The following is a 19,200-nucleotide window of genomic DNA, read 5'->3' as shown; positions in this document are numbered from 1 at the left end:
TTCCATAGAAGCAGTTCAGATTTCTCATTTTAACCATGAATATTACTTAATTTTTGTTAACCTATTTTCTTTCCCTGATGGAATTTTTCTTCCGTGCCTTTTAGATGACCTCTGACTTACTATCTTCCACTGTCACCAACTTGTTTGTTAATTTTATTTTCTTCAGCTTCACAATATAGTTCTTATATTTTTAGATTTTTTTTTTAAGTTTATTTATTTATTTTGAGAGAGAGAGTGTGAGTGGGGAGAGGGGCAAAGGGAGAGGGAAAGAAATAATCCCAAGCAGGCTCTGCTGACAGTGCAGAGCGTGACGTGGGGCTGGATCCCACAACCATGTGATCATATCCCGAGCCGAAATCAAGAGTTGGACACTTAACTGACGGAGACACCCAGGCGCCTCTAAGATTTTTCTCAGGAGTTTTTACTCTCTTATCTAAGAGACAGCAGCTTTGTCCTCTTTTCCCCTCTCCATGGCTCTTCAGGCATATTTTTCAGAAACCTAACAACTCTGACTTTAGATCAGTCATATGCATGGTGAAGGAGATCATAAAAATTGACATAAGCTGATCTCTGTACTGCTGGAAACTCCACATTTGTTTCCCTTTGCACAGAGGACAAAATCCACATTTTTGCCCTTGTGCTATGAGCCCTCCTGAGACCTGTCCCTTCCCAGTTCTCACCTTCCATCCTACCCTTGTCTCTTTTTCTGTGTTCCAGCTACACTGGCCTTTATGCAGTCTTCCAAATTATGAGAATATATGAGAATATAATGAAACTTGTGAGAATCGTGTTTTATAAATTTTATCATTAAGGTAAATTATTGGAAATTGATTTGATTGAAATTGAAAATATGTGAGAATCAAAAATTTTAATTCAAAAAGTACAGTACCAGCTTACCGTCAAAACAACTGTTTATGTAGAAGAGCAAAGAGTATTTGTTCCCAAAAATGTACAGATGCTCTTTCATATGTTTTGATCTTGGGCACAAAACAGGTTGTTTAAAACAGTGCACATGCTGGACCCCATTTCAAAGAAAAACTTTCAGTACACATAGTAAATATAAAACACAGAAACAAACAGTCTGTCATGAAACATACACCGAAGTGTTAAGAGTGGAATTTGAGATAATTTTTCCTTCTATCTGTATTTTGTAATTCTTTCCCAATTACGATAAATCATTTTGTGTAATTCAAAGTCTAGTTTAAAAGTGGTGTTATTACCCAACTTTTGCCTTGTTTGGGTATTACAGCCTTGATTGTAGTGGTGACATAGGAAACGCTGGTTCCAGGTATACATGGTAAACAGTGCTACGTGGGTAGGCCTTCAACTTCTTTCTAGAACCAAGTAGTTTTTTGTGTGTGTGGTGAGAGTAGAGAACTGAGTTTGTCATTAAGCTGAGAGTTATGTACATTTTGCTCTACACATGAATATATAACAGAGTGTGAATGATCTAGTATATTTGCATGACAATTTCTTTAAAAAATTTTTTAAGTTTATTTATTTATTTTTGAGAGAGACAAAGACAGATAGTGTGCATGGGGGAGGGGCAGAGAGAGGGGGGCAGAGAATCCCAAGCCGGCTCTGTGCTGTCTGCGTGGAGCCCAATGTGGGGCTCAAACTCACGAACCATGAGATCATGAGCTGATCTGAAACCAAGAGCTGGATGCTTAACCGACTGACCCAGTGCCCCTGGATATATTATTTCACTGAAAACTGGTCAAAACCCTTCATGTGCAGGCTTGCAGGCCTGTTTTTCTGGTTGTGTTCTTTTCATCTAGGTTGTAGGATCCTCTTTCATCCCATAGCAGATTTTGTTTTGGGTTTTTTTTCTGCTGCATTTTATCAGGGCCTTGAGTTTCTCTGGTGTATTTCTCAGTATTCCCTATAAGCATATTCATTTTGGAGGTTTGCCTTTCTTACCATATGCTGTGCTCATAATGCTATTTGATGTATGTGTTATCTCCTAATTTTGCTTTTATCTTTCTGTTCAACCAAATAGTTTTCTTTATCTGGGTGTGTGGTCCTGTGTGTATTCTGTCTGCCATCTCCATACTGGTAAGAACAGTGTCCTATACACCCATGAGAGGAATATTTTTCACTTTGTGTGTGTGGGTAGTTGTTCATGTTTGAGGTCCAAGCTGAAATGACGTTCCCACTGTCCAATGTCTCAGAACCACTGCATGTCTCCCAGGCAGAGATACCTTAGCAATATTTGCTATCTAATCAGGGGGATGTTACGTAGCAAATAAGTTTCACATATACAATGTAACCATTTTAATTTTTTTAAGTTTATTTATTTTTGAGAGATAACACAAGCAGGGGAGGTGGAGAGAGAGAGAGAGAGAGACAGATTCCAAAGCAGGATCCAGGTCCCGAGCTTTTAGCGCAGAGCCCAAAGTGCGGCTCAAACCCACAAACCACAAGATCATGACCTGAGCCAAAGTTGGACGCTTAACTGACTGAGTCACGCAAGTGCCCCACAATGCAACCATTTTAGATAGTAGAGAAGTTGGTGGCATTCTTTATTCAATATTTAGGAGAACTTTAGGAGGTTTTGTTTTATAAATATGCAAGAAATCCTCTCAAAGAACGTGAAAAGATTTAGTAAACTGGGATAATATTTGCAACATACGAAGTTTAGTGCACCTTATTGCCTTCATCACACTGCCTTATATACTTTGTAAAACAGGAAGAAAACCCAAGTGGCTCAAATATGAAAGACTGAAGTGCCACTTGGCTGTTTCCTAAAGATCTAAGCCACTTCAGCCTTCTGGTGTGAATGAAGCAGTACTTTAGCCTGGTTTTCCAACTAGTTGTTAGTTCAATTTCTTGACTGAAATGACAATTTTAGGTGAATTATGATATATAGGACCTGTGATATATGCCACTGAGGATAGATTTGTTTTATGTCTCTGGAATTGTTTTTTATGGATGCAATTTACGTATTTTAAAACCCCTATAATTTTCATGTTTCAGCTGACTATATAGTTAAGATTATATATTTCTTGATTGTGAAACAATTACAGTGGTTTCAGATGCATATGTTTTTCCCTCAAGTTTAGATCTCTATACTATAGTGAGGCTAATTTAGTTCCTTTCAATAAAATATTTTAAGGTCCTTTTATTAAAGCAGGAATTAGAATAATTATCATTATTTATAAAATACTGCTTAATATAAAAGCAACTCCAAGGAAATTATAATCACTCTGTAAAATTGAGAGTAGAAAGCACTTAAAAATTCATGAGTATAAAATAAAATATGCGTCAATAAAAATTGTGTGCAGAGCCAACTTGTATTTTAGAATAGAACTTGGAAGGTTGTGCTTGCATGGAAACAATTTTCCAAACTGGAAAATTCTAATTTAAAAGAATAGCCCCCAAATCATGGTAAATATATTTCCTGTAATTAATCAATAAATGTCTAGTGAGGATCAATGGTGTGCTCAGTACTATGCTTTTAGTTTGCTGTTCGCCTATGGAGGTGAGTCCTTCCAACTTGAGGTGGTAGGTGCATTGTGAAGTATAATTCATGGGGCCCAAGATGTGGCACATAGTTAAGGCTTATCATAGTGACAATGAGTAGTGTTTCTCAACAGGATCCCTAATTGGCATTTTGGGTGCGGTTATCCTTTGTCATGTAGGATTTTAACATTAAGCCTGACCTGTACAACTTCACAATGATCAGAACATCCAAAATGGTGCCTGGAAATCATTTCTGGGTGATACAGCCCCCAGTTGAGATCTGCTGGCACAGAACAGGGGCTGACAGACTTTTTCTGTGAAGAGGCAGATACTAAATATTTTCAGTTTTGTGGGCTATACTCTCTCTGTACTCAACTCTGCTGTTGTAGCAGGAAAGCAACCACAGACAATACAAGAAAAGTGTGGCTGTGTTCCAGTAAAACTTCACTTAAAAAATAGCTGGTGGGCAGATTTAGCTTGCAGGTTATAATTTGCCAATCCCTTCGTATGTATCACAAGCCCACCGATTTCAACACAAGGAATGCTATTTGAGAACACTCAGTAGTATTTTATCAGTTGGAAGGATTTTGGCTGCAAATATGAAATCATATCTACTATTTCTAAAGACAGGATGGTTTCACTCTTGGTTAATTAAATGTATTGTTGTCATAAAAGACCAAAGTACCCTCCTTTTTTCTACTCTGTTATCCTCAGCTGTTGCCATGGTCTCCCCTCATTGTCATAAATGGATGCCGGAATGTTACATGTAGTTACAGTAGCACACAAGGAAGAATAACAGATCTGCCTACTCTCTAGGAAAACCTTTCCCAGAAGTCCACAGCTCACTTGCTGTCAGATCTCATTTGGGGACAAACCCAAACTTGAACTAAAAAATGGAAAGTGGAAATTCCAGTGATGTGGAATTCCACATAATTGCCATGGAATACTTAGAAGTCTCTTCCCTGGGCTGGAAAAAGATTCCGGCCCTAACACAAACCTGTGGATACACAATATTTGAATGAATTGAGTTTGTGTTTAAGAGAAAGAGCAGTAAGTTTTGAGGATTAGTGGAGGAAGATGTATGTGAGATGCCATATTTTCCATATTAATTATCTTATATTTTAAATAGAATTCTGTCTTGAGTGTTACTTGAGGCCTTTTGTTTCCCTCTGTTTTCCATTTAGTCAAAGGAGCATTTTGTGTATGCCTGTCTTTGGTCAGATTAGAGGGAGGAGTTTGGATCAAGGTTCACTGGTGGCAGGTAATTTCTCTCTAGTATTGAAGAGCCAAGGCATGTAGAGCCATGCCTTCCTGTTGTGAGATCAGTAATACCACCAGTGTGCAAAAGACAGTATATCAATTTATTTAACAGAGCTTACTTGGTAGTCCTTAAGGACCTCCTTACTTAAATAAGCCCCCCAATTATCATATATATTTAGTATATTATGTGGTTTGTATTATAAGAACTGAAAATAATTTGTTGAAACACATGCTCATGGAAATGTTATAATTATTTATTTTAGTGCTAAAGGGAGTACAGAAGACCATCTGGTTCTTTCAGGCTCGTAAAGGTGCTGCCTTACAATTTCAGATGAAGCAGGTGATTTGCCAAGAGAATCATTTGGGTGGCTGGAAAGTAAAGATATAACTAGAAACTGTTTTTCTCACTTCGTGTGCTGTGTTCCCTGCATTACATCATGGCATTCCTGCAGCAAAGTGCCAGCTTAAAAGACCTTATGCTTGTCAGTAAAAATGGCTCTAATTCAAGTTCTGATTTTTTTTTTTTCTTGGAGCTCTTCCTGAATTTTGAGCTCTTTAACTTGTCAGTACAGGGGCTGAACAAATACCTTTAGATGCACTTATATTTACTTTAGTGACTTTTGAAGAATGACACTGAAATATCTTATAGGTAAATTTATTCAAGAGACCTTGTTTAGTATCTGCTGGGAAGCAGTTGCCTTTTTTATGCCAATTGTTTACTTATGTGTATATTATAAAAATTAAATTCACAGTCCTTGCCTCAAGGATCTCAACATTCTACTATTAAAGAGACAAATGAATGAATAATTAAAATAGAATGTGATTCCTAGCACAGTAGAGGGAAGCAAATGTGCTCTGAGAGCAAGTGTGGTCTAAGTGGGTCAACAAATGAAGCCCGAGCTGAGTTTCAAAGGATAACTGAGAGTAAATCAACTTAAAACAGGGAAGAAGGTTTTTGGAGATGGAGTAACATGGGCAAAAGATTAGAGGTGTCAGAAAATATGGAATATTTGGAGAATCGCTAGCAGTCACTAAATCTAGAGTTCACAAAGACTGAAAATGTAAGGTGGATGAATGCTGAGTAATGTCTATACTGGAGGACAGTAAATATAATTGGAACTTTATCCTTAGGCGAAGGGAGTCATCAGAGGCTTTTCAACACAGACATGATGTAATTTATATTTTGGAAAAACCACTAAGGCTGCAGAATAGAGGAGGGAGTAGAGGAGGCTAAGACTGAGGCCAACATGACAGTCAAGAGGTTGTTTCAATAACCCTAAAGAAGAAATGATGACAGCCTTGATGAGAGCAGTGATGATTTGATGTAGGAGGTAAGAGAAAGGAAAGGAATAAAGAATGACTTCTCCATTTCTGACAAGGGAGGTTGATAGTGGTTCTGTTCATTGACATGTGACTATAGAAGCATAAAATTACCAATTTTGGGGTAAAGAGGATGAGTTCATGTTGGAGTGTTTGGAAACCTAGTAAATGATGGCATATAGGAGGCTAGAACTCGGGCAGAAATCCTGAGCTAGAGAAATAGATTTGGGAGTTTGCAGCATCATATAAGCCACTGACATGATTGAAGCCCACCCAGACACTATGCATAGAAGAGGGAGAGACTAAGGACAAGATGCCAAGAGAGTGGAGGAAGAGCAGGGGAGAGTGGTGTCCTTTAAGCCAAGAGAATAATAGTATTACTGTCAAATACTGCTTAGAGGTCAAATAAGGAAAGAACTGAGAAAGGGTCACTGAATTTTTGAGGTGATATGTTTATTTTTATGATAAGAAATATAATTTTATAAGAAATATCATTAGACACATTGAAATATATATGTATATACATATATATACACATGCATATGTAGTGAAATATATATATTTGTATGTATAAATTAAGAATTGCCCTAAATCCTATCACCCAGCATAACTACCGCTAAAATTTTGATGTGTATCTTTCTACTTTTTCTGTATGCAAATATATTCTCCAAAACCAGATATGTCTATATATAACAAAATGAGTTCCTACTATAAAAATATGAAGCACTGCATGAATTTGCTTATTATTCTTGCCCAGAGACCATGATAATCTTCTCCACGTCTTTCCAATTTTAGTATATAAGCTGGAGAAGCACATGGTGTCCATTGAATTAAGCAACTAGAAGATCATTTGTAACTGTGCAAGGCTAATTTCAGTGGAATGGTGAGGGCAGTAGCCAGATTGTTGTGGGATGGGGAATAGGTGGGTAGTGAGAAAGTCGAAAAAGGATCATAGACCATCCTTTCCAGAAGTCAGTATGTAAGGGGACAGGAAGCATAAAATGGCAACAGAGGAGTATGATGGAGGTTTTTATTTGTTTGTTTTCTGGTTTGAAAGGGGTTTGATTTAGTTTTTTACTTGGACAAGACTTTCCACTGACTTGAAGGAACCAGAAGAGGGGGATAAATTAAGGATATTAAGAAGAGGTTGTGATTGCAGGGGTGAAGCCTTAGGAGGCAGGAAAAGATGAGTTGTGGGAAAGAGGAAACAAACCCCATCTTACAATAAGGCAATTGGGAAGGGGGTGAGCGTGGAAAAAGATGTTGAATAGCTTGCAGATGGTTGCCTGAGGTGATTCTGGTCACCTCAGAATGAAATGGCTGATACTCACCTGTATTCAGTTATTTGATGAAGACTTTTGGAATATGCATGAAACAAAGAAGTGCCATATTGGATCAGATCCACAGTGATCTGTTCACTTATGTCCTGAGAGTGGTACCAAGAGATGCATGTTAGAAACGTCTAGTTTTCTCTGACAAATTAAAAGAGCAGGAACGTTCCCAAAATGCTTTACTTTACATGATCCATTTGGGATTTATTATCCATATATTTCTGTGAAGCTACTTGAAGCCATCTATTTTCTTAACTTGCCTGCCCCCTGAGACTTACTACCTGCAAAGTAAAGTATTTAACCTAGGGAAGTTGAACTGCATGTTGGGAAAAAACACAGATTTGGGGAACAGATCTTGGTTAAACTCCATTAACCTTGGAAAAATGACTTAACATCTTGTGCTGTAGTTCCCTTATCTGCAAAATTGGGATGTGATCTTACTGACCTTACAGAAATGAGAGGATAGCATTAGGTGGTATATGTGAAGCGCCTAATAACTGCGCAGAGCGAGTGCTCATTGTGTACTGGTGACCTGACACGTCTTGTCTCTCCCAGTGATCAAGAGCTCCAATGCAGTCCAGCACACAAGGATTTGATGAGAGGAACATAAAATGATAAATACTGATAATAGACTGTAGCCAGTGGCCAGGAGTTTTCAATGAAATCTTTGTTGTGAAATTATGAATTAAATGGGAAGGATTACTCCCTTGAAATGTATGGATTTAACAGAACTTCATATGCATTTCCGTAATGCCGTTTTACATTTTACTTTTGTATTTACCAAAGCATATCACCTGACGTGGTGTTTTGGCTCATACGCACATAGTTAAATGCCACTGATGACCAGAAGGAAAGCTGGTTTATTGTTTTTGTTTTTCACGTATGATTTTCTTTATCAACAAATGTAATAAGGTGATTTATCAGGGGGAATATAGGCTCAGTATCACAGGTGCTCAAATATCAATCCTTGCAAAAAAAAAACTTCTAAGCAAATATAATTGCTGTAATGTGTTATGGCTTTTCAAGATTAGCAATTCAAAGAAAGGGGCAAGGATAACAATACAGTGAATTCGCTCCCATTTACTACTGTAGCTGCTACTGGATGCACAACAGGGCCTGTTGACCTTAGACCTGGAGAATAAGCCACTTCATCTTGGGGGACTGAAAGAGGCAGGGGTGGGAGGCTTCAGTCATTTCTGTCTGAGGTTCTGTGACTTAATTCCTTATTAACTCACCAGCACATGTACGGTTTTAACTTTGATTTTTAAAATAAAATATAGTAACTCACTAGAGCTTGCTTTAAAAAATACAAATCCTTAAGTACTACTTAAGTATTTTTAAAGTTTATTTATTTATTTTAAGAGAGAGACAGAGAGAGAAAGAGAGAGAGAGTGGGGAAGGGGCAGAGAGAGGGGGAGAGAGAGAATCCTGAGCAGGCTCTGCGTTGCCAGCGCAGAGCCCAGTGCAGAGCCCAGTGCAGGTCTGAAACTCACAAGCGTATCTCATCATGAGATAGTGAACTGAGCTGAAACCAAGAGCCCAAATGCTTAACCAACTGAGCCAGCCAGGCGCCCCACTAAGTATTGTTTGTTTGGTTTTTTTTTTTAAGGTTAATTTATTTTTGAGACAGAGAGAGACAGAGCATGAACGGGGGAGGGTCACAGAGAGAGGGAGACACAGAATCTGAAACAGGCTCCAGGCTCTGAGCTGTCAGCACAGAGCCCGATGCGGGGCTCGAACCCACCGACCGCGAGATGGTGACCTGAGCCGAAGTCGGACGCTTAACCGACCAAGCCGCCCAGGCGCCCCCCACTAAGTATTCTTAAATCACTTAACAATTTAAAATGCCTCTTATCTAAATATCTGCATTTATTTTTTTATATTGTATCTTAATATTATGATTACTCTGTTTTCTTTATTTTGTCCTTGGGTTACTGGAATGCTTTTTCATAATCTGATTCATTTTTGTTTCTAGCACTTTTCTGGCAGCAAATCTAAAGGGGATTCTTTCCCCATTTTTCTGTTGCAAAAACTACTCAATATTGCTCCATCGACATATGCAACATTTGGAGGTGCTGTCGGTTACTTCTCTTTCAACTGATCTAAGTGTCCTGTGGATGTGGGAGTATCATGGCCTTACAGATGCTCATTTTTAGCTGAACTCCTCTCTGAGCACTCCTTTCTTGATGAATGTTTTCTGTTTTTACAGTCTATGAGGCAGAGCAATTCTTGGCTCACCAATGAGCCTTAAGCAAGTCTGAAACACCTTGGTGTTTCCCAAAGCACCTGTCTGGGCCTTGGAAATACTACGTGGTTAGTCCACATGCGGTGAATGAGTGAACGGTTGGATGGATAAACGATTGAAAGAAGGAGGGACATGCAGGATTTAACTTCTTTCTAGAATTTTGAAGGCATTCTGAGAAATGAAAACCACTTTTTGTTTAGTCTTTCAGATAAGTGACATCTAAAGTGGTGTTCTCAGTTGAAAACCCCTACATTAGAGCCTTAGTATTGCATTTTAACTATAGTCATGTTTTGTATGTGTGTGTGTGTGTGATTGTGAGGCTTGAAGTTGGCAAAGGATAAAGTCCACAAATCATAACATTTTTACTAAATACCCAACACTACGCTAATCATTGTGAAGGGTACAGAGTCCTTGTCCCTGAGTGTATTAAAGAGGACAAAACTTATATGAAGCAAATAGAGAACAAGACAAGGCAATTTGTGTTCAAATTAAATGCTATGTAGTGACCATTCTACTTAGATGGAACACTGATGGAATTCAGAGAAAGGAAAAGTCACAGGGCCTTGGGGACAAAAGGTAATTTGGGTTGGTGAAGAGAAGGAAGACTTCCTAAAAGGTATTATGGTCCAACCTACAGAGCATGTAAGTCCTTAGCAAACGATTCCTCATGTGGAACTTGGCAGTGAATGAAATATCAAAGCAGACCTCACTAGTCTGGTGAAAGAAGCCCAAGTTTCTCCTAAACAAAAATGACATCCGGTTTTAAAACGTAATAACTAAAAACTAGCGACACAGTTAAAATAACCACTGAAACTATGTATTTTTAAATATGTGAATTAAAGAATCTCTAATAGGAAGTAATACTTTCTAAACAATACCAAAATATCGCTTAGGTTGCTAGTAAGTACTGAGCAAAGAATATCTCTAAAACTATGTCTAAAAGATGTTTTTCTCTAGGAAATGGACTCCACTATTGAAAAGATTAAAAATTATACTTGAAAAAATTATTTGAATCTTATTTTATATGTGCATACTCAATCAAACATTTTTGAAGAGTGTAGACCCAACACCCTGTCATATTCTACAGATGATGGAAAGAACTAAAAAACTTGATTTGAGTTTTCCCTAATGAGTTTATAATCAAGTGGGTTATGTAAAATTGATGGCCATTTCTTAACAACAAACCACATTTGAAAAACGTAAGATCTGGGGCAGCTGGGTGGCTCAGTTCATTGAGCATCCGACTTGGGCTCAGGTCATGATCTCACAGTCAGAGAGTTTGAGCCTCTCGTTGGGCTCCCGAGCCTCTCTGACAGCTCGGAGCCTGGAGCCTGCTTCAGATTCTGTGTCTCCCTCTCTCTGACCCTCCCCCGTTCATGCTCTGTCTCTCTCTGTCTCAAAAATAAATACACATTAAGAAAAATTAAAAAAAGAAAAAGAAAAACGTAAGATCTTCTGTTCCTGACTGTAAATGCAGTAGCAGTGTAGGAGTCATTGAGAAGATGAGTGGGAGGAGGTCAATATTTGGATGTTGGATGATAAGAAAGAGGATGTCCCACTCAGGCGGGGACTTTGGGAAGCAGCATGAGCCAGGTGTTATAATGTGGCCCAAACCTGATGGAAACAGATTTTTATTAAAGAAATAAGATCCAATAGACCACGGTCAGAAAGTGGAGTGCCGAGCCATGCTACAAAGAGGACTTGAGGTTTGTTGGGAAAGAGAATTAAGCAGTCATTTTGTTTTCTAGAAAAGGAGTGTATTAGATGATTAGTTTGGACTGAATTATATTAAAGAGACTGAAGATAAAAAGAGCAGTTTGGTGATTATTTTGCTGTACTCTGAATATGAAATGTTGAGATTCTGGTGAAGATTAGAGGTATATAATCGTTGCATATGGAATTCTAATTTACAGGAAGTTAGAAGGACATAGAATAAATTAATTGCCAAAGAAGCTGTGTTCCTATTAAACAATTTGAAGCTACTTATGGACTATAAAGATACTTCCCCAAAATATGTTATCTAAAATATTAACAGTCTTATTCTCAGTGTTTGGAATCTACTTCCCAAATCTGAACTGCAGCATTGCTGAATGATGATAGGTAGGAAAATGTTCACCTTTGGCCAAGTATATTTTGTTTAGAAAAACTGAATCCTTTGTTGGGACTTTGGAAACCTAACAGAGCATACAGAGTGAGCATTGCCTACCTGCATATCACATAGTTTTAGACCCAAATGGAAAACAAGCCATAATTTAGGAGTAGATTGAGTTTCTTTATGCTCCAAAATGAATTTAAATGGTGAGACTGAATGTAGTGAAAAGCCAGGAAATGAATTTGACAGATACTAGTTTTCATTTTGAACTTCAAAGTACTGACTTTCTATTAGCATACTCCAGGAGTAGTGAATTTCTATTAAGTTGGCACATAGTTTTAAATTTTATAAGTATGCTATTGTAAGTACAAAAAACCCATTTCAGTAAGATATGGACATGGTTATTTCTTTTTTAATCAGCAGGCTCTAGGCTATATTATTATTAGTCTAAACTTGTTATCCTGAAAGTCTTGAGGCTGTGGAGCTTCCTTCATATATTCCTTTTTGGTGAAGCTTTGTTTATTTGTGTAGAAGAAATAACAGGCTCTGAGGAGAATATAATAGTATTTTCAAAAAATATTCAGGTAGCCTTTAGTAGGCATTTATGCTTAAACATGAAGTGTTATTACAGCCTTTTGAAATTATTTGAATGATATTTTTGTTCAGAACATTTTTTTTAAGTGTTTTGTTAAAAAGTATGGATGTACTTAAAGAAAGGTCTTACAGATATTATAATACTGAAGGCTAGTCTTCAGCTTTGCTTTAAGGGTATCCAAGATAACTGCCTCACTCCCCAGATAACTGCAAGAGCAAAGAGCTGTTGCAAATTACATATCACTTCAACTTTGAATAAAAATGGTGATGGATCCTATAATTGCAGCTATGACTTGTATCCTGGGTCATCTCTCAGTTCACTGAGCCAGGGCTTTGAATGGTTATATAGAAGACAGTAATGGTCAGTATGCTGCCTCCTTGCAGTCAAAGAAAGAGGAAATGAGCTTAAATTGAGCACAGTTAATGGAAGAAAAATAAGAAGCAACTCTTTTCCATGGTTAAACCACTAGGCCATGCCCTTTCTACATAGGGCACCACAGGGTACCAATATCCCTCTTCCCTACTTCCATTTGAACCCAGTTCCATTGCAACAGAGTATATTCTGGAGGGAATCAGTGTGATCTCTACTTTCTAGGGATATTTGAAGGGTTATCGATTATCCTTCTCTGTCTTTGTTTCTCAACTTCTACCCCTGCCTATATTTCCATACCCACATATTCTTCTGAACTCCAGGAAAACACACACACACACACACACACACACACACACACACACACACACCTCTTACAATAGGGTACCTAGATATTAGAGCTGTCTTTATTAACAATAGGAAAATAGAACTACTATTGTGTTTCAGAAAAAAATATTTGGAAGATGTTTTTAAAGCTTGAAAATAAAATTATTTAGGAACACGGGTTTTTTTGGAAACATTTATTCTCCATTAAGCAAGTATTTCTTGACCTTTGTTTCTGCTTCTGGTTAACTGAGGTGGGTGACTCTCTCCTACTGTTACTTTACATTCTTCACAGTGATCACTATGATGGCAGTGATTGTAACAGGAAAAGGTGCCAGGGGGAAATATTGGAACTTTTGGAGAGATTGGGAATTGGTACCTGTTTGAAAAACCATGTATGATTGATTGATTGATTTTTTTTTTTTTTTTTTTTTTTTTTTTTTTTAGAGAGAGCTCAAGCCAGGGGAGAGACAAAGGGAGAGAGAGAGAGAGAGCTTGAGCCAGGTAAAGGCACAGAGGGAGGGAGAGAGAGAGAGAGAGTGAGAGAAAGAGAGAGAGAGAATGAATCTCAAGCAGGATCCACCCTCAGAGTGGAGCCTGATGGGGAGCTCAATCCCCCAACCCTGGGATCATGGCACAAGACAAAATCAAGAGTCAGTCACTCAGCTGACTGAGCCACCCAGGTGCCCTAACCATGTTTGATTTAAATATGACCCTTCTGCTTTCCTGTTGAGAATCATTTCAAGGCATTGGATCCCCTAAAAAGTGTAAATACCTTTTAGAAAGTGTAATGACAACAATTACAGTGATAATTGTAATAATAAAAGAGGTGGTATTATTACTGATCCTAGAGTCTCCACAGAGATATCCCATGTGTTTCCGATCACTGTTCCTCTGTTGGCATGCATGGCTATGGTCTGTGTTTACAACAGTGGTTCTCAAAGTGTGATTCCTGGACCAATAGTATCAGCCTCATCTGGAAATGTTATAACTTGTTAAAAATGCCCTCTGTCAAAATGTAAATTCTCAGTTCCGCCCCAGACCTGATGAATGGGAAACTCTCTCGGTAGGTCCCAGCAGTTTGTGTCTGAACGTGCCCTCCAGGTGGTTGTGTGATCTGAGAGCCACCTATTGCTGCCATAAAAAACTTATCACAAACTTAGCAGCTGAAAACAACATAAATTTAATATCTGATAGTCTCTGAGGGCCAGAAGCCCGAGTGGACTTGGCGGGGTCCTCTGCTTAGCATCTCACAAGACTGAAACCAAGGTGTTAAAGGGCTGTGTTTCTTACTGGAGGTGCTGGGGAAGAATCCATTTCAAACTTTATTCAGGGTTTTGGCCAAATTCAGTACCTGGTGGTTGTGGTACTGAGGCCTCATTTCTTTGCTGGCTTTCAGCCACAGCGCCTTCTTAGCTCCTAGCTCTCAAAACCCACCTGGATTCCTATGTGCTTTGCATATGGCCGCTTCTGGCAACAATAGGTTGAGTCCGTCTGCCATACTGTTCTGCTCCACCTGACATCCTCTCGCCCCCACCTCCCTATGCTCTTCTGCCTCAACTGCATCACCTATGTTCTTGTCTGCTACATCTCTATGACTCCTTTTCTTACCCACTGCCAGCCAGGAGAATGCTGTTTTTAAGGGCTCAGCTTTATATTGTGCCCATTTGGATAAATACAGCATCATTTCCCTATTTTAAGATCCAGTGATTAGTGACCATAATTGTATCAGCAAAGTCCCCCTTTACCATGTAATGTGACCTACACACGAGTGGAACACAAGGGGTTCAAGGCCATGGGGGTCAAAATTTTGTTTACTTGGTGTGACTCATACAGGGTCTTTTTATTGGCTTTGCCAGGGTGTTATGTTGCTCACTAGCTAGCCCAGCCTCATTGTGTGCATCTCATTCTTGCCCCAAGGTACCAAAGATATCTGAAGGAAACTGAACTCAGGACCTGCTTTGTCTCACCAGAAAGTGCAGCCACACTTCCCATGGGCTCCACATGTGTATCAGGGCACCTGCCATTTGTGCCATTTGTGTCTCCCTTATGTAACATTCATTTTTGTCAATTCTCTTCTCCTCTCTCTCTGTTTTTCCATTTCTCTCCATATCTCCATTCTCCTCCCTAGTTCAGAAGTTCCATAGTAATGTTGGCATTAAACTAAGCCTAGGAATTCTTTAGAAGTAATAAAACATTGTTGTTGTAAAGACTGACACCAAAGCCAGGCAGTTTAGGTACAAGTTTTGTGACCTTGGACAATTTTCTAAACTATTTTATACTTTAGTTCCCCTATCTATAGATGGGAGGTAATGATAATGCCAGATCATTAGTCAGTATTATTATTATTTTAAAAAAATTTAATGTTTACTTATTTTTGAGAGAGACAGAATGTGAGTGGGAGAGGGGTAGAGAGAGAGGTTAGACACAGAATCCAAAGCAGGCTCCAGATTCTGAGCTGTCAGCACAGAGTGGGTGTGGGGCTTGAACTCAAGAACTGCAAGATCATGACCTGACCGGAAGTCAGACACCTAACCGACTAACCCATCCAGGCGCCCCTAGCCAGTATTATTAATCATGAAAGTAACAATGTGATTCAGTGTTTCTAGTCTAGATTCTTGAAATGCTGAAGAAATTTAGAAAATTATCTCATTTTCATATCTTTTACTTTCTTAACAAAGCTTTGTTTTCAAGCATCTTGCCTTACAGGGTCTCCATGGGTCCCCACCCCAATGGACATCTTGAACTGGATATCCAAACAGACAACATGCAAAGAAGTAAAACCAGCACTTTTTGCCTATGCAATTATTTCACTGATTTTCAGAACAAATTCATGAATTATGTAAGGGTATTACCATCCCTATTTTACAGTGATGAAACTGAAGCTTCGGTTAAGCAATTGATTCAACATCGTATGTGTGGAATAGGTGAATAAACTTCCGTATTAGCCATTAACTTCTTTTCAATTTGCCTGTCAACTAAAGCTAGCCTGTCAGCTAATAAAGCCTCACAGAGTTTGTTGGCAATGGAGCTCAGTTTTGAAGAGACAGATTTGTAAAGAGAATCTGAAGCTGGAGCTCTATGGAGGAAGACAGGTTTGGGGGGCCTCCTGGACAACTGGAAAGCTTCCTGGACCATTGCCTTGCAAAAGAACAGGAGTAGGAACGGTGAAAACTCAGAAAGGTGAGGCAGAGAGTTCAGAAGACATTTTCTAGGAATGCCTAGAAAGGGAATCTCTGCACTGAATTATGCACTCCATTAACATATTTATCACTCGAATGCCTTCCCTGGAAGGCAACCTCAAGGAATTTTATCAGGACACTGTCCAAAGACACAAAGCACTTGACCCTTGGCTATTTATAAGGGGCCTTGTTTTACTCTGGCTTTTCTTTTTGTCAGGTTTTGCTTTTTCTGGTGTGAGTGACAGATGGTTGCTAGCATCCTGGCCCACATTTCGTCTTTACCCCCATGAAGAGAGTCTGAAATTATCTAAGATACTACCCTGTAGACCATGTTGGCACCTTTCAGGGATATTTGATATTTTGATACTTTTCAAGAAGAAAATCTTCTCAGAGATTAAATAAATTGCTAAGAGGTTGTTTTTGGGCTTGTGAAACCATGATGTATGGATGAAGACAACCTTGCTGACTTCTGCTACAGCCCCTGCTTTTTACTTTTCCACGTGTGCCATCAGTGTTCTAAGTCTCCTTATCAAAAGCAAGTAAAATAAATATATTTTTTTCCTTTGAATTTAAAGCATTGAAAACAAATGCATTTTCTTTGCTTAGAATCTCTTTTGTGGGCAAAATAGACTACATTAATTGTACAATTGTGTAGTGTTTATTTGAAACAATGTCATTCCATCCTTGGAGAGATGAAAGGCTGGTGTATGTGACCATACACTCCATTTGTTCTCTTGCCTTCTTCTTTAAGTCAGTTTGGTTGTTCCACTCAGAAGAGAGTCCATTTGGATTTCTATTTTTTTTTTTTAAGGTTTATTCATTTATTTCTCAGAGAGGCAGAGACAGCGTGAGCAAGGGAGGGGCAGAGAGAGAGGGAGAGAGAGAATCCCAAGCAGGCTCTGCGCTGTCAGCACAGAGCCCGATGCAGGGTTCCAACTCATAAAACCAAGAGATCATGACTTGAGCCAAAACCAAGAGTTGGACGCTTAACCAACTGAGCCACCCAGGCACCCCTGGATCTCTGTTTTTAATGGGTGCTTCCATATTCCCCCTAGAGATAAAAAATTGCCAGAAGAAGATACCTAATGTTTGGAAAATAATAACAGTAATAATATTTCCAGAAATGTTTTCTATCCATTAAGTTATTTAATCCTCACAATAAACCTATAAAACACTTGTCCTGATTTTTCATTTGAGGAAACTGAGGCTCAGGAAGGGTAGGTAATTTGGACAACATCACAGAGTTGATAAATTGTAAGGCTTCATTCAAACAAAGGTCTATTAGCCATAATTCTGTTAGCTATTGTTAAATAACAGTTGATGACAAAACGTCTCAGTGATACACAATAGCAAGCATTTAATTCTTGATGCCGTGTCTGTGGATTGATTGGTAGCTGGCTGACCAGGCTTGGTTCAGCTGGTCTTGGTTCCAGCTGCAGCTTGGATTCAGGTTTGCTCCACATGTCTTTCTTACATTGTAGGACCAGTGAACTCTACATGACTCTCATTGCAGGAAGCAGTAGCACAAGAAGTCAAGTCTAACCACACAAGCATATTTCAAAGGTCTATTCGCATCATATTTCCTAACATTCCATTGCCCAAAGCCCAGCCTCAGTGATGTGGGGAGGCATTCTCTTTTCATCGAGGTGAGGGATGGAGGCTGGTGACTACTGAATAATCACTTGATCTACCTTAAAAGCCTATGTTTTCTTTGCCCTTATGAATTTATAAATATTGAAAGCACAGGTGGGATGACCCTCTCAGTTAAGAGTCAGCCATCTTGTGTATGCTTGTCATGGGGGTTACACACTGTCATTTCTACTTACTGACTGTAATTACCCCATTTCTCTGCTCTAGAGGTTGTGACTGTTTGTCTCTTCTGTGCCATCATCTATCCTTACCAGCACTGAAGGGGAAGATCATCAATAGTTGAATATAGGAGACTAAGGTTATGATCATTAGCCAAGAATGGAATCATTTTTTTGTTTGTTTTTATGCAATTTCAATTAGCTGAGGGCTTTGATGGGGAAAATGTTTCCAGTACAAGGCCTAGTCCATTAGAAAGCAATCAAGTGTGTGCCCCAAATAGCAAGACATAAACTCTTCTAAAAGCAACAGATTGCAAGGAATATACTGGCTCAAGTAGTACAACCAAAGGAGCTTCTTACCTTCCTCTTTCTCATGCTCAATTGCTGGCTTGAAGTGAGGATGCTCCTTAGTGGCAATTCAGTGAGAAACTTAGATCTCAATAGATAGATAGCCTGGGTTATGAGGTAGAGATATTGCAATACCCATCTCTCATGCTTGGTCCTTGGTAATTTGGATATTAAGCCAAATTACGAAAATATAGAATAGAGGCAGAATTCCTAGTTTTAGTCGAAACCATATAAAAAACTTAGTGGCTGGGAAAACACCATCTAAAGTTTCCATGACTAGATTTTCCTCTTCAACAAATTAACACCATATAACCTTTCCTTGCCTTTTGCTATTGAATGTTACCTGTGTCACAAGAAGTGACTGAAAAGATTAATCTCCACAGGAATGAATTAAGTCAAGTGATTCACCCAGCAACTCTTGTCCTTTCATGTTTAGGTTTATAAGGGCTATGTGACCTTCAGGACTCAAGGCTCTAACTCTGCTTCTTGGCTTACAGTTGGCTTGAGGTCTTTGTTCGGTGTCTCCCATTTCTGCCTGATGCATGCTAGTATCTCTGATGTGATTATCCTAGCATTTTTGTTTCTCATCTCAGCATTTTTTTGAATGTCATTTCTTTACAGTTTTGAATTGGATTATCTGTAGAAGATTTTATGTGCTTTCCTTTCTCTACCAGTACACACAAGCATGTTCATGCAACAAATGGCAACTCTCTACACAGTCTTACCCACTACCTTTCACATTGTGTTAAAATGACTTCACTGCTAGTTATCTGGCTTTCCTATAGGACTTCCTTGTGCATCAACATGATTTTGCTACACATTATTCCATCAGAGCTTGAAAAACACTTTCAGGGAACCTGCAAA

At 38.8% G+C, this 19,200-nt stretch overlaps 1 protein-coding gene and 1 non-coding gene across 5 annotated transcripts in view; one reads left to right on the top strand and one right to left on the bottom strand.

Moving 5' to 3' along the window:
- CTNNA2 (catenin alpha 2) overlaps nucleotides 1–19,200 on the top strand; it is a 1,102,119-nt gene that overhangs the window by 119,344 nt on the left and 963,575 nt on the right. The window lies entirely within an intron of this gene.
- Nucleotides 6,755–6,857, bottom strand: LOC132672659 (U6 spliceosomal RNA). Its single transcript, XR_009607632.1, has one exon. It is a non-coding gene; the product is annotated as a U6 spliceosomal RNA (small nuclear RNA).

Source organism: Panthera onca, chromosome A3, assembly GCF_046562875.1.
Source record: "Panthera onca isolate mPanOnc1 chromosome A3, mPanOnc1 haplotype 2, whole genome shotgun sequence".
Lineage (NCBI taxonomy): Eukaryota > Metazoa > Chordata > Mammalia > Carnivora > Felidae > Panthera > Panthera onca.
This window is presented reverse-complemented; position numbering and strand designations above follow the sequence as displayed.